General features: G+C 40.3%; 1 long non-coding RNA gene across 19 annotated transcripts in view; it reads left to right on the top strand.

Annotated features, from left to right (window-relative positions):
- The window catches only part of LOC113903695, a 48,331-nt gene that overhangs the window by 19,258 nt on the left and 16,734 nt on the right, over positions 1-12,339 (top strand). For 2 of the 19 annotated variants that reach the window (XR_003514269.1, XR_003514265.1), the window contains exon 1: positions 11,703-11,793. The exons of 15 other annotated variants lie outside the window; for them this stretch is intronic. This is a non-coding gene — a long non-coding RNA (uncharacterized LOC113903695). Of the gene's footprint in view, positions 1-11,701; positions 11,798-12,035; positions 12,255-12,339 lie in introns of those variants that run through there. 2 more of the 19 variants (XR_003514267.1, XR_003514268.1) reach the window with 2 other exon arrangements.

The raw sequence follows: 12,339 nt of genomic DNA, 5'->3' as shown, positions 1-12,339 counted from the left end.
TAACCAGATTCAGTGAGGAAGGAAAAGAAGGTGAGTAGATGTCTGTGGTGATAGTTTTCAAAGTCCATCAGTTCAGTTTAGTTGTTGCTCCATCATGTCTTGACTCTTTGTGACCCCACGGACTGCATGCAGCACATCAGGTTTCCCTGTCCATCACCAACTCCCAGAGCTTGCTCAAACTCATGTCCATCGAGTCGGTGATGCCATCCAGCCCTCTTATCCTCTGTTGTCCCCTTTTTCTCCTGCCTTCAGTCTTTCCCAGCATCAGGATCTTTTCCATGAGTCTGTTCTTTGCATCAGGTGGCCAAAGTATTGGACCTTCAGCATCAGTCCTTCCACTGAATATTCAGGACTGATTTCCTTTAGGGCTGACTGGTTGGATCTCCTTGCAGTCCAAGGGACTCTCAAGAGCCTTCTCCAGTACCACTGTTCAAAAGCATCAATTCTTTGGTGCTCAGCTTTCTTGATGACACAACTCTCACAACCATATATGACTACTGGAAAAACCATAGCTTTGACTAGATGGACCTTTGTCAATAAAGTAATGTCTCTGCTTTTTAATGTGGGTTGCCATTTCCTTCTCCAGGAGATCTTCCCGACCCAGGGATTGAACCTGGGTCTTCTGCATTGTAGGCAGACGCTTTACTGTCTGAGCCACCAGGGAAGTCCCAATAATGCTGTCTAGGTTTGTAATAGTTTTCTTGGAAGAAGCAAGCATCTTAATTTCATGGCTGCAGTCACCATCTGCATTGACTTGGAACCCAAGAAAATAAAGTCTGTCACTGTTTTCACTGTTTCCCCATCTATTTGCCAGGAAGTGATGGGACCACATGCCATGATCTTAGATTTTTCAATTTTGAGTTGCAAGCCAGCTTTTTTACTCTCTTCTTTCACTTTCCTCAAGAGGCTCTTTAGTTCTTCTTTGCTTTCTGCCCTAAGGGTGTTGTCATCTGCATATCTAAGGTTACTGATATTTCTCCCGAAAATCTTGATTTCTGCTTGTGCTTCCTCCAGCCCAGCTTTGGCATGATGTCCTCTGATCTAAGTTAAGCGGGGTGACAACATACAGCCTTGATGTACTCTTTTCCCAATTTGGGAACCAGTCTGTTATTCCATGTCTGGTTCTAACTGTTGCTCCTTGACCTGCATACAGATTTTTCTGGAGGCAGGTAAGGTGGTCTGGTATTCCCATCTCTTGAAGAATTTTCCACACTTTGTTGTGATCTACAGAGTCAAAGGGTTTGGCACAGTCAATAAAGCAGAAGTAGATGTTTTCCTGGAACTCTCTTGCTTTTTCTATGATCCAGCGGATGTTGGCAATTTGATCTCTGGCTCCTCTGTCTTTTCTAAATCCAGCTTGAACATCTGGAAGGTCTCGGTTCACGTACTGTTGAAGCCTGGCTTGGAGAATTTTGAGCATCACTTTGCTAGTGTGTGAGATGAGATCAAAGTACATATGTTGGCAGTGTGTATTATTAACATAACATAATAGTAAAGTGATTTTATAAACTCAGTGACAGAGCATCTTATTAGACAGTTGTGAGACAACTTCGACCAGAACTGACTGATATCCTAAGACAGCAGTCTATTTCGGAGGCTTCACTGGAGGTCACGTCACATTATTGTCCTAACTTAGAAGTTGAGGCACAGGATTTAAGGATCAGCTTACTTCAACTCACAAGTCAGGTAGGTATGAAATTTGATGTGTCAACAGTCAATACGTAGGATAAAGTGTTTTAAGACACTCATTTTCATGGACAGCTTTCTTTTGTATTTTCATTACAAGTAATTTACTAGTTTTATTATCTTTAAATGCATTTGTTTCTTAAACTCTGACTTTCATTCTGCCATTTGCACTATATCTTCTCTTATATTAGATATCCTTAGAAAAGTTGGGACTTGTGCCTCATTCTTCACAGAAGTTGATAGACTTTTTTTAGTGAAAGCTGTATTATTATTTTTTTTTCTTTTTTTTTTTCTAATTTTATTTTATTTTTAAACTTTACATAATTGTATTAGTTTTGCCAAATATCAAAATGAATCCGCCACAGGTATACATGTGTTCCCCATCCCAAACCCTCCTCCCTCCTCCCTCCCCATACCATCCCTCTGGGCCGTCCCAGTGCACCAGCCCCAAGCATCCAGCATCGTGCATCGAACCTGGACTGGCAACTCGTTTCCTACATGATATTTTACATGTTTCAATGCCATTCTCCCAAATCTTCCCATCCTCTCCCTCTCCCACAGAGTCCATAAGACTGTTCTATACATCAGTGTCTCTTTTGCTGTCTCATACACCGGGTTATTGTTACCATCTTTCTAAATTCCATATATATGCGTTAGTATACTGTATTTATGTTTTTCCTTCTGGCTTACTTCACTCTGTATAATAGGCTCCAGTTTCATCCACCTCATTAGAACTGATTCAAATGTATTCTTTTTAATGGCTGAGTAATACTCCATTGTGTATATGTACCACAGCTTTCTTATCCATTCATCTGCTGATGGACATCTAGGTTGCTTCCATGTCTTGGCTATTATAAACAGTGCTGCGATGAACATTGGGGTACAGGTGTCTCTTTCCCTTCTGGTTTCCTCAGTGTGTATGCCCAGCAGTGGGGTTGCTGGATCATAAGGCAGTTCAATTTCCAGTTTTTTAAGGAATCTCCACACTGTTCTCCATAGTGGCTGTACTAGTTTGCATTCCCACCAACAGTGTAAGAGGGTTCCCTTTTCTCCACACCCTCTCCAGCATTTATTATTTGTAGACTTTTGGATCGCAGCAATTCTGACTGGTGTGAAATGGTACCTCATAGTGGTTTTGATTTGCATTTCTCTGATAATGAGTGATGTTGAGCATCTTTTCATGTGTGTGTTAGCCATTGTATGTCTTCTTTGGAGAAATGTCTATTTAGTTCTTTGGCCCATTTTTTGATTGGGTTGTTTATTTTTCTGGAGTTGAGCTGTAGGAGTTGCTTGTATATTTTTGAGATTAGTTGTTTGTCGGTTCATAGCAATACAGGCACACCTCAAGAAACAAGAAAAAAGTCAAATAAATAACCTAACTCTACACCTAAAGCAATTAGAAAAGGAAGAAATGAAGAACTCCAGGGTTAGTAGAAGGAAAGAAATCTTAAAAATTAGAGCAGAAATAAATGCAAAAGAAACAAAAGAGACCATAGCAAAAATCAACAAAACCAAAAGCTGGTTCTTTGAAAGGATAAATAAAATTGACAAATCATTAGCCAGACTCATCAAGAAACAAAGGGAGAAAAATCAGATCAACAAAATTAGAAACAAAAATGGAGAGATCACAACAGACAACACAGAAATACAAAGGATCATAAGAGACTACTATCAACAATTATATGCCAATAAAATGGACAACGTGGAAGAAATGGACAAATTCTTAGAAAAGTACAACTTTCCAAAATGGACCAGGAAGAAATAGAAAATCTTAACAGACCCATCACAAGCATGGAAATTGAAACTGTAATCAAAAATCTTCCAGCAAACAAAAGCCTAAGTCCAGACGGCTTCACAGCTGAATTCTACCAAAAATTTAGAGAAGAGCTAACACCTATCCTGCTCAAACTCTTCCAGAAAATTGCAGAGGAAGGTAAACTTCCAAACTCATTCTATGAGGCCACCATCACCCTAATACCAAAACCTGACAAAGATGCCACAAAAAAAGAAAACTACAGGCCAATATCACTGATGAACATAGATGCAAAAATCCTTAACAAAATTCTAGCAATCAGAATCCAACAACACATTAAAAAGATCATACACCATGATCAAGTGGGCTTTATCCCAGGGATGCAAGGATTCTTCAATATCCGCAAATCAATCAATGTAATACACCACATTAACAAATTGAAAAATAAAAACCATATGATTATCTCAATAGATGCAGAGAAAGCCTTTGACAAAATTCAACATCCATTTATGATAAAAACTCTCCAGAAAGCAGGAATAGAAGGAACATACCTCAACATAATAAAAGCTATATATGACAAACCCACAGCAAACATTATCCTCAGTGGTGAAAAATTGAAAGCATTTCCTCTAAAGTCAGGAACAAGACAAGGGTGCCCACTTTCACCATTACTATTCAACATAGTTTTGGAAGTTTTGGCCACAGCAATCAGAGCAGAAAAAGAAATAAAAGGAATCCAAATTGGAAAAGAAGAAGTAAAACTCTCACTATTTGCAGATGACATGATCCTCTACATAGAAAACCCTAAAGATTCCACCAGAAAATTACTAGAAATAATCAATGACTATAGTAAAGTTGCAGGATATAAAATCAACACACAGAAATCCCTTGCATTCCTATACACTAATAATGAGAAAACAGAAAGAGAAATTAAGGAAACAATTCCATTCACCATTGCAACAGAAAGAATAAAATACTTAGGAATATATCTACCTAAAGAAACTAAAGACCTATATATAGAAAACTAAAACACTGGTGAAAGAAATCAAAGAGGACACTAATAGATGGAGAAATATACCATGTTCATGGATTGGAAGAATCAATATAGTGAAAATGAGTATACTACCCAAAGCAATTTATAGATTCAACGCAATCCCTATCAAGCTACCAACAGTATTCTTCACAGAGCTAGAACAAATAATTTCACAATTTGTATGGAAATACAAAAAACCTCGAATAGCCAAAGCGATCTTGAGAAAGAAGAATGGAACTGGAGGAATCAACCTACCTGACTTCAGGCTCTACTACAAAGCCACAGTTATCAAGACAGTATGGTACTGGCACAAAGACAGAAATATTGATCAATGGAATAAAATAGAAAGCCCAGAGATAAATCCATGCACATATGGACACCTTATCTTTGACAAAGGAGGCAAGAATATACAATGGATTAAAGACAGTCTCTTTAACAAGTGGTGCTGGGAAATCTGGTCAACCACTTGTAAAAGAATGAAACTGGACCACTTTCTAACACCATACGCAAAAATAAACTCAAAATGGATTAAAGATCTAAACGTAAGACCAGAAACTATAAAACTCCTAGAGGAGAACATAGGCAAAACACTCTCCGACATACATCACAGCAGGATCCTCTATGACCCACCTCCCAGAATATTGGAAATAAAAGCACAAATAAACAAATGGGACCTAATTAACCTTAAAAGCTTCTGCACATCAAAGGAAACTATTAGCAAGGTGAAAAGACAGCCTTCAGAATGGGAGAAAGCTGTATTATTGTGATGAGGCAAGGCAGATAAAATCAGAGGATAATGTTTAATGGAATGTTCCAGAAAATTGTCATTTCACATCTTCACTTCCGTGAAAGGCTGTAGAATTCTGTGTATATTTATTGTGTGCATTTAAGAATAACTTGTGCAGAAAGGGTTTTAAATTAGTTGAAGTCAGGCATTGCCTTCTTTTCTTTTCATTTTAGATATACTGTAAAGACATGGAGGTACTCAGATGGTATATAGTACGTTCATCCAAACTGGAGAATTAAGAAGATTATCTAGATCCTGCCATTGAATTTTTTTAAAAAGCTATTGAGGTATAATTCATGTATCATGGAATTCACACTCTGAACATGTGTAGTTCAGTATCTCTTAGTCTAGAGAGGTGTCACCTGTGACCACAGTCAATTTTAGAGCATTTCCACCAGCCCCCCAAAGAAACCCTGCATCCCTTAGCCACCACCTATGCCCCCCTCCCATCTCCCTCAGCCCCAGGCAACCCTCAGTCTAATATCCGTCTCTGGAGACATGCCTGTTTTGGCTATTTTATATAAAGGGAATCATACCGTATGTGCTCCTTTGGGATTAGCTTTTCTCACTTGACGTCATGTTTTCGAGGTTCGTCCATGTGATAGCACGTATCAGTTCTTCCGTTTCTGTTGATGGTCAAACAATAACCAGTATGTGACTAAGCCATGTATCCATCATCAGTTGATGGAGCTTTGAGTTGTTTCCGCTTTGAGGCTATTAATAATGCTGCTGTGAACATTGATTTACATGTTTCTGTGTGGACATGTTTTTATTTCCCTGTAGTGGGATTTTATCCTCAGAGTTCACTGGCTGATTTCTCCTTTTCTTGGCCTTTGCTCAGACTGTCCTTTCTGTCTTTACAGTTTCTTGGGTTTCTCTCTGTTTATTCAGACCTGGTGCCCAGTCTCTCCTCCTCCAGAGCTTTCCCGACTGTCCAGCTCTCACGGGGCCTTTTCTCCTCAGCTGTTGTCATCGAGCCTGTGGAGAGCAGTTTAGCCCTTAAATTTACACTGTCGTCATTTTCTCCATGAGGGAGAATCTTGTTTAAGTACACACTAACAGGGAATATTTATTGATACACACAGCCCTTGTCTTGCACAAATGGAAAGTAACAAAAGATTACCAGAATGTGACATTTTTCTTTTCAGAAAAATGTATGAATCATCTCAGTAAACTCTTGGGAAATGGAATTTCTTTAGCTGCTTTGGAATGCAGTTCAAGTGAGCAAAAAGTCTTTGTAGTTCAGAAAAAGTCTTATGGGATTAGCATCCATATTTATAGATTTAGTCATTAGAGTCTTGTTTTCAGTCTTCTTTTGGAGGGATTTATTGACTCAGTCCCAGATAACCCAATACAGTATCCCTCGCACTTCTTTGAAAACCGTGGGGCATTAAGATGGGGGGTGGGGAGGAACAAGAGATATTCGACTAAGAGGGGCCTTGTAGTCATTTTATAGAGGAAAGGTAGAAAAATATTAATTGTAGAACAATAAAAGTGTAAAATCCAATACAAATGTTGTGTGAGAAAGATGATGACAGTGAAGAGTGTATTTTCTGACTCTTGGTAGTTTGAACTTCTTTCTTGATTCTCTGAATAATTCCTGGTCCTACCTTCTACAATACAGATACCATCCTATTTATTTGATCCTGGGTTTGAGTTAGGCTGTGCTCAGTCCACTTGCCTCATTACCAAATGGTATTGTTTTCTACAATAGATGACCTTCCAGCAGAGCTGGGAACTGCATCTTCAAAATGGCTGCACCTGGATGCAGAAGAATCAAGTCCTTTGAGAGGAGTTATTATCTATGAAGGGAATGCAAAAGAAATGTGAAAAACTAGAGGAGAAGAAAAAGAAGTTGGAGCAAGAAGTAGTGACCCTCAAAAGTCATGTAGAACGGAACATGATAGAACACAGTCAAGTAGAGCAGTATATACTGGAGACTGGAGAGAGAGCGAGACGGGATCTCGTAGAGAAATGAAAGGAAGTCAGCCTGTTTTTGCAGGTTCATTTGTGGATCTGTCACGTGCTTGAATTCACCTCACTGTACGTTACATTTAGATGTAGACAGTTTATGTGTTCCCTCTACTTCCCTTAGAGCAGTTTGTTTTGTAGATTTCTGGAAGGAAAGGGACACTTGTTTCTCCCTTTAAATATTTCAGTTTCCATCACAGTTATCAGTAAACTGACCTTTCAGAATGATTCTCCATAAAGAATCCTTTTACTTATAAGACCAATTGGTATACAGCAAGACTATTAGGAGGAAAAGACAATATTGTGGTTTTACAACCGGCACCATCCTCTTGAATTATTCTTAAGTTGTTTTGTTCATTGTTTACAATTTTAAGTTGATCTTTGTAGTCTTTGAATTATAAGATTATATAAGTACTCCTATGCCGTTGATTCCACTTTAATTTTGTAATTCAGATTTAATTCACTTCACATTGATGATAATTGTTTTAAACGTCCACTCTTTATTTTTCACATTTAAAATTGCCCTCTGAATCACTGACTCAAAACTAAGGGGAACAAGTATAATTATCCAAGTTCTAATTATTTTAAAAATGTTATCTTTTTACATTTGCCTTACATACCGGCAGCATCTCAAGAGAACTTAGAGTATTTACGAGAGAAGAAGAATGTTTCCATAAGAAGTCAGATGGAACTCAGAATTGAAGACTTGTAATCTGAACTCTTGAAGATGAAAACTTTGCCAGAAGATTATAATAAAGCAGAGTGGGGAAAATATAAGCAACTCTACCTGGAAGAGGACTTGCTTCCCTGGTGGCTCAGAGGTTAAAGCATCTGCCTGCAATGCAGGAGACCTGGGTTCGATCCCTGAGTTGGGAAGATCCCCTGGAGAAGGAAATGGCAATCCACTCCAGTATTCTTGCCTGGAGAATCCCATGGACGGAGGAGCCTGGTAGGCTACAGTCCACTGGGTCACAAAGAGTCAGACACGACTGAGCGACTTAACTTTCTACCTAGACGAACTAGGAGTCAGAAAGTCATTGGCAAATAAAGTAAACAAGTAGTCAAGACACAGAATCACAGAAGCTAAATTTAGTCCATTAATTTCTCTCTGAAGCCTAATTTTTACAGAGCCAGGTTCCTGAGATTAGTAGGAAGTGAAAGCTAACTAGATTAGTCACTGCCTGAGGGCGCTGTGTGACAATCTATGTTAATACTGTACCAAGTTTTTCTACACTACTTAAAAGCATGCTTGTGAAATAGGGGGAGTTCACACAGGGGTGAAAGGCAGGGTAATTCACAGAGTGGCTGAAGCTAGCATGGTGACCTGACTGAGGGGGTGTGTGGAGGCTGGAAAAGTTTCCCGGCCGTCTGAAAGCAGAGCGCTCCTAGGACTCCTTTCATAAGCCCAAAGAGCAGACAGCAAAGGAGCAGGTACCCGAGGACACATTCTGCTAGTCGATGCCTAAAATAAGTGTACACAAGGGAAGCACAGGTGCCCACAGAGAGGGTTCAGGGCTGTGGAGACTTGCTGCTGGGATGTGGGGTGGGGCTTCCGGGGAAGGAGCTCGGTGGGGCCAGTCTCCCTGCTTGGGGAACACGATGCCTCTCACTGTTAAGACATACACTGAATGCTGTTTTGACATTTTGCCTTTTGAAATGAAAAATTCTCTTCACATTTTTTTTTATATCAAAAACAGTTCTGACATAGGCCTTCATAGAAGTAAGTGACTTTGAATGAACTTTGGAAAAGCAGGGGATGCTTGTAATTGTTTCTGGGGCTGTTTTAGCTCTCTTCAGTCTCACCCATTGACTTTCTCATCCTCCCTTCGAGATTGTGGCTCTAGGTGATTCCTCAGAGCCAAATGCTTAATTTCTCTGAGGTCCTGAGAGAAACGTATGTACAAGGGTGGTGAGAGGAAGCACTTGAATGTGGCTTTGTGGGATGGTGTGTTTCTTCATCCCTGACCTGTTTCCTGGAGGCAGGTTTGTCCCAGAGGCAGCAGGTGTCACTGTGAGGCCACCTCCCTTTCTCTCTGATGCCCTTTCTCTCCCTCCCAACTGTGACTTGTTACTTGAGGAGTCCCAGACATATGTGTACTTCTTTTGAACAAAGTTACAACTATCATTGATTATAGTAGGTCTGCTGCTCTGTGTTTTCAGTGTTCAAACAGTTTAATGGGAATTCCATTTACTGTATGGCAACTTAAAACATTCCAATCATTTGGGGAAACATGAATGAAATTGGTGTTTTCCATCTTCCCCGGGACTAATGAGAGGCTGGCAGATGAGCATCAAACTTGGGGTGGAGAAACAGCAGAACAGATCTTTACTCAGCACTCTTAGCAGGAGGCCAGTCCTGGAGTCCCCTTGTGTTAGAAATTTCTATAATACTTTAGTGCTCAAATGAAATCTTACTCCAAGAGCAAGTGTAGTGGTTTCTACCTCAACTCCATGCCCTTTACATAACAGCTTTGAGACTTATTTGACTAAGGGCAGTTCTATTATCTTTTTGCTTTGAGTTTCAGATTTCTGATAAGTGATTCTTGTTTTTAATTTGGTGAACTTCTGAGCTGTTTATATGACTTAGGCACACTAAGTAAAAGCCATCAGTGACTGTGGTAATCAAAGACACAGAAATGTTGTGATCTTTTTTGGTCCTAGATTTCTCATTTTTAAGAGATATTGATTAAACTCTTAAATTTTCTTGAAAAGCTGCATTTAAACTCATTTAGAAATAGAATCTTATTGCCTAGTAACTGAAAGTATACATTCAGATGTCTGGCTTACTTTCTAATTGATTTCACTTTGGCTGTGCTTCATTATCATTTCCAAGCTCTACTGCACCCGCTGCAGTTTTTCTACCCCTAAGCATAAGTGAACGACTGGCACCTAAACACTAATGACATACGGGGTTTTTTTTCATTTGAAGGAATCATAAGAGAAACCCTTTTAATGAATTAAACCAACTTGTGATCCTAAGTCAGAAGATTAATTTCTGCTCTAGGTTAAGATTTTTTTTGTTATTTTCTTATACAAGAGTAGATCTTTAATTACTATTTTACTTATAACCTTTTAATTTAAATTTCTAAAAAATATCTTGCTGAGCAGTTATACAAAGCTTGGAGATGATGGAATTCCAGTTGAGCTCTTTCAAATCCTGTAAGATGATTCTATGAAAGTGCTGCACTCAGTATGTCAGCTAATTTGGAAAACTCAGCAGTGGCCACAGGACTGGAAAGGGTCAGTTTTCATTCCAATCCCAAAGAGAGGCAATGCCAAAGAATGCTCAAACTACTACAAAATTGCACTCATCTCACATGCTAGTAAGGGAGAAGGAAATGGCAACCTACTCCGATATTCTTGCCTGGAAAATCCTGTGGACAGTGGAGCCTGAAGGGCTGCTATCCATAGGGTCGCACAGAGTCAGACACAACTGAAGCAACTTAGCATGCATGAATGCTCTGGAGAAGGAAATGGCAACCCACTCCAATATTCTTGCCTGGAGAATCCCAGGGACAGAGCAGCCTGGTGGGCTACCATCTGTGGGGTCGCACAGAGTCAGACACGACTGAAGTGACACAGCAGCAGTAGCAGCAGCAGCAGCAGCACACACTAGTAAAGTAATGCCCAATATTCTCCAAGCCAAGCTTCAGCAATACATGAACCGTGAACTTCCAGATGTTCAAGCTGGTTTTAGAAAAAGCAGAGGAACCAGAGATCAAATTGCCAACATCCGCTGGATCATGGAAAAAGCAAGAGAGTTCCAGAAAAACATCTATTTCTGCTTTATTGAGCATGACAAAGCCTTTGTGTGGATCACAATAAATTGTGGAAAATTCTGAAAGAGATGGGAATAGCAGATCACCTGACCTGCCTCTTGAGAAACCTGTATGCAGGTCAGGAAGGAACAGTTAGAACTGGACTTGGAACAACAGACTGGTTCCAAATAGGAAAAGGAGTATGTCACGGCTGTATATTGTCACCATGATTATTTAACTTATATGCAGAGTACATCACGAGAAGCACTGGCCTGGAAGAAGCACAAGCTGGAATCAAGATTGCCAGGAGAAATATCAATAACCTAAGATATGCAGATGACACCAGCCTTATGGCAGAAAGTGAAGAAGAACTAAAGAGCCTCTTGATGAAAGAGGAGAGTGAAAAAGTTGGCTCAAAACTCAACATTCAGAAAACTAAGATCATGGCATCCAGTCCCATCACTTCATGGCAAATAGATGGGGAAACAGTGGATAGACACTATTTTTTTCGGGCTCCAAAATCACTGCAGATGGTGATTGCAGCGATGAAATGAAAAGACGCTTACTCCTTGGAGGAAAGTTATGACCAACCTAGACAGCAGGTTAAAAAGCGGAGAAATTACTTTGTCAACAAAGGTCCGTCTAGTCAAGGCTGTGGTTTTTCCAGTAGTCATGTATGGATGTGAGAGTTGGACCAGAAAGAAAGCTGAGTGCAGCCAAAGCAATCTTGAGAAAGAAGAATGGAACTGGAGGAATCATCCTGCCTGACTTCAGACTATGCTACAGAGCTACAGTCATCACAACAGTATGTATGTCTTTTTGTTCCTGGCTATATCCTGCCTCTGCTTCTGCCATCCCTGTAGAACTATGCACCTGCACCCTGACACTATTCTCAGAAAACATGGAGTGTATCAACTTGTCAAGTGTCTGGTGGTCGTTAGGCTAGGAAACCCAGACTCAAGCAGTTACCTCTGTCACTGTCACTTGGGGGGTGACCTTAAATTTCTCAGTCGTTGGTTTTGTCACTGGTGTATCTTTTGCCCTCAGGAAGAATTCCAGCCACCCACCTCAGTATGGGTCCTGCCAACGTAGTCGGCCTTCTCTCTCTACCACCCACCTCAGTATGGGTCCTGCCAACGTAGTCGGCCTTCTCTCTCTACCACCCACCTCAGTATGGGTCCTGCCAACGTAGTCGGTCTTCTCTCTTTACCACCCTCCTCTCCCCTCAGCTCTGCATCTAACCAGACAGACTGTAGGATCCCACAGGTGGGGTTCCCACCTCCGGTCTTTGTACGTGCTTTCCCCCCGCCTCCTGTCTTTTTCCTGTCCTTCAGGTATCTGCTTCCACAGC

The sequence above is a fragment of the Bos indicus x Bos taurus genome, chromosome 13 (genome assembly GCF_003369695.1).
Source record: "Bos indicus x Bos taurus breed Angus x Brahman F1 hybrid chromosome 13, Bos_hybrid_MaternalHap_v2.0, whole genome shotgun sequence".
NCBI lineage: Eukaryota > Metazoa > Chordata > Mammalia > Artiodactyla > Bovidae > Bos > Bos indicus x Bos taurus.
The sequence above is the reverse complement of the archived record's forward strand: the minus strand, read 5'-3'. Positions and strand labels throughout refer to the sequence as shown.